We start from the raw sequence: 4279 nt of genomic DNA, 5'->3' as shown, positions 1-4279 counted from the left end.
AGTTATTTGGTTTAAACACTGTTCTGCCCCATCCTCCTCCATGACTGAGGTACCCTGAGCATGGTACAACTGTCCCACCGCACTGCTCCCTTGGGGCGGCATTTGGGGCTGCCCCCTTGCACAGGTGAGGCATAAATACAATTTCATTGTGTGCAGTGTAGTGAAGACTTGTGTGCTGTGGAGTGTTGTGTCACAATGACAATGGGAGTTGGAGTTTCGCACATGTTTTTGGCTAATAAATTGTTTTCTCAAGACATGTATTATCGGGTTACTGACATTCTAGAGTGATAAGTAGCCAATCACAAGCCTTGAATTCCAGTTTCAAGTCACACACTTGAGTGGGACGCATGCAACCGACAGACTGCATGTAAACAACAATAAACAGTTTACTCCAACAACGTGTTTATTCTATTAACCTGATTATTGTGTTGATTTGAATCATGAATATTCCATATGTTTGATTATTCTCTTGTTACATAATGTAACCGAAACGTCATAAAAATTTTAAATGACATCATCAGAGCATGCTGTGTGTGCCCTGAAAGTTCAGTGCCCTGAATTGTTATTGTCTCAGCCGATTTCCACTCACACTACGCATTTCTCAGAAACACTTTCAAAAGCAGATGTGAAACTGCGGCGTCACGTCTTAGTCGCCACTTAGTAGTCCAGAAAGTCGGTGATGAAATCCAAAGAGTGATATTGATATCCATTGGAAAGTGCATGACGAAAACCAAACCAAGGGTATTATTGATAACAGCAAAAGAATACACCAATACACACATTTGCCAAAAGTCAAAGTCCCCTGTCCACTGACTGAAGCATGTGTAAGATATCTAGCTGTGAATTATGATCAAATACATTTTTTCAATATTATGTAGGCAAATTTTTATAATCAGAGTTATTTATTACATCTAAACACAAATATTACCTTTATTTTCGTTTTTTTATGTTGACCTTCTCTTTTCTAGAGTCCGTTACTGATTGGTAAAGGTAACACTATTCAAACTTTTGTCCTATTTGTATGATTTGCCAACACTGTATCATAACAGTCATGCTAATAAAGGAACAACTTGAATATTAATTTTAATTTTAATTCGGAACGCCAATGAATTTAAATTGCTGAGTAAGGTCAGACGGAGCATCTCTGAACCCTCCATGGAAACGGATTCCTCTTAGCTTGGTCCAGACTGTTTGACGGGGTCAACGATCATCTTTCGCCCAGGCTAACTCTTCTCTACTGTGGAATTATGAATTGGTACCCTGTTGGAACTTTCCTCATTGCCATTATTTTACAGAAGTGGAACCAACATGGTAATGTGGTGGCATCAGAACAGGTCCTGAATGACCTTCTGCAGCATTGGGAGTGGGATATGAAACTTTTCCTTTCACACGTGTTGCCATTTAATTATAACTGTTTCCTCGGAACGGTCATTTCCCTTTCTACAGAAATGAACCAATTCTGCTACATCTACAGTCTCTGGCTGTTGGCCATTTCCAGGTCAATTGTCATTGTCAGATGCTGCATCTTTTGGCTCTGTCCTTTCCGAGATCTGAGCTATTCTAATGGGGGTAGACTTTGTTTACATTAAAAACCTTCTTAAAATAGGCCTACTCCAAATATTTTCCCAAAGGGTATGGCTGGTAGGTGTCTGCTGATGTTGCATAACCTTTTGGATGTTATTGGGAATAAATCAGGATGTTTTTTTGTAGGATGTAAATTCACTCTGCCCCTGAAGGAAAAAAAACATCTCAGGTACTGACAAGTCCAGGGTAGTGTGGGAATTTCAAGTGAATCAGTTCAATAGACGCTTTTGCACACCTCTGTAGTTGGGCAGGTGCGTAGGATGTTATCCCAGCCGGGTTGTCAATGAAGTGAAAAGAAATCCCGCACACTGTCCGTTCCACCAACAAACTTTAATACAACGTTTCGGTCATCCGACCTTCTTCAGGTAAAGTTACCTTTACCTGAAGAAGGTCGGATGACCGAAACGTTGTATTAAAGTTTGTTGGTGGAATGGACAGTGTGCGGGATTTCTTTTCACTTCAATTTCAAGTGCATGTCAGAATTGGCAGGAGTTATCCTTTAAGTACAGGGTATTTGTTACAGTCCCAGGAGCAGTATGGGCTTAGGGCTCAAGGGCACCTCAGCTATGGAGTGAAATAGGAAGTGAAATGGGATGGGATTCGAACCTGCAACCCTCTGATCTGAAGCCCATCTCTTTAACCACTGGGCCATGGCTACCCAAACTCAGAATTCACATGACACGCTCCATCGGATTTCGAGTTCTCAGACATCAACTCTCATCACCGCTGCCAAGAAGGTTGTTCTAGGTCGCGTTGGTTTGTCTGTCTGTCTGTCTGTTTGTTTGTTTGTTTGTTTGTCTGTCAGCAGGATATCTCAAAAAGTTGTGAACGGATTTTGATGAAATTTAGTTGCTGGAGTTGTTGGAAATGACAAAAGGAACAAGTGATTAAATTCTGGTGGCATTTTTTTTTAAAGAGATTCTTCACCGTATGGGATTGCGTGAATTTTGACATTCCAGTTTCTAAGTCTATAAAACAGCTGCCTTGGTGGAGGTCTGTACTCTCTGAGTGCGTTTCTAGTTTTTTCTACTCCAGTCACTGACCTTGCAGTAAGCAGTTGATTCCTTTTACCATGTCTAGTAGGCCTCTTGCTGCATGGGGTTGCCGGCGGGCCTATTCACTATTTGCTTAAAATATTCAACTACATTACATAACAACATTGCTATGACTGTACTGAGAGCCTTAAGTAAACGATTAAGACATATCCATTGCAATGTTGGTGACAGTAAGGTTATAACATGGAGTAGGCTCTGCGCTAAGGGGTCAATCTATGAAAGTCAAGAAGTCACATCTCCTGAGACCTGGTAACACTTTCTATGAAGCTCATATCTATAGCGCATTATGAGTGTATTCATAACAAATTATAATGTGCATTATTACAACGTATTATGACTACACCCATGATGTTTCATGCTTTAAATTAACAGTTACGAATAACCATGAATAGTGTATAATGCTTTATAAATCCAAATGTAACCGGCAGCCTGTTGGCTGCTCGTGGCCACCGTAGTTGCCCCTCTGGTTGACACACCCCCTAGGTAGCAGGTTTGTTGCTTTCCAGTAATTAGCAGTTCATTCATAAAAAGGGCGCTAGCCCGCAGGTTAGACACAAGCCCTGCTGTCACACTGCTGTAGCCTGGTCCTGACCATCCCATAATACTACCATTTCATTTCGTATTTATGGTCTGGCATTTCCTTTCTCTGAAGCGATTGTAGGAAGCAGGAAGTTTGCATTCAGTTATGGTTTAAAATTATTGGACACCTTTCACCCAATCGCTGGCAGTTACTCAACAACAACATAGCGCAGACCAATGGCTCTGGCGCAGATGTGTACGTCATTGTCACGAGCGTCCTCCACCTTTCGCCCCCACGTGGGGGGCGTATTCGATTATTGGCTGTTTTCTGGGGGGGCGTTGCGATCAAAAATCTACTGCTCCAGGCACTCCACAGAGAAGCACGGCCAGACTACAGTAGTGGAGCCAATCTTTTGGCGGAAGTACGTAGGATGGCTCGCGAGGCTAACACTGCTGCCCCGGCCCTCGCTGCTTTAATTTAGAGGCGCTCTGCTTCTGCAGTCACTAAACGCTTTCGGGTAGGAAACTACTAAAGGTTTAGTCTTGAGGTTGCTTTCTGAGGGCATGCAGGTTCAGGGTTGTCATTCTGCTTGGTCCCCGCTGCAATCATTGGAGGGTAGCCTCTGCAGCGCAGCCAAACGCTTCCATGTAGGCTACGGAAGGTTTGGCCCAGAGGACCTGAGAGCACTGCCATTGAGGTTTTAAACGTGCAAGGCATCCACTATGATGGCTAGAGATGCCAGATGTCGTTGTGTGTGCCAGCCTGAATCACACTAAGGGCAACGCCACTGCTGCTTTGCCTAGCATGATTTTTATGTCTGTTTATGAAACCAGTTATTGCCCTATTTCTTTTTGTTTGCTGTTTTTGATGCTGCTGCTGCTGCTGCTGTACACCCCCCCCCCCCTGTTGGCCTTGGGTGGGTATTTGCTGCCACCTGTATCTAAATTGACTAGGCCTATGTAACAGAGTTGGAAATGCTGTTGAGAAATATATAGTTTTTATGAGTTTTGCCATTATTGAGCAGAATATTGTTCGTTGGAGACACCTTGTGGCACTTCGGAGAACTGCAGGTCTGTTGCGTTTTGACCCTCTGGGTCCCCGTAGCCGAGTCAGAAAAGCG

This window comes from Engraulis encrasicolus, chromosome 3 (assembly GCF_034702125.1).
Source record: "Engraulis encrasicolus isolate BLACKSEA-1 chromosome 3, IST_EnEncr_1.0, whole genome shotgun sequence".
Lineage (NCBI taxonomy): Eukaryota > Metazoa > Chordata > Actinopteri > Clupeiformes > Engraulidae > Engraulis > Engraulis encrasicolus.
Note: the sequence above shows the minus strand (reverse complement) of the source record.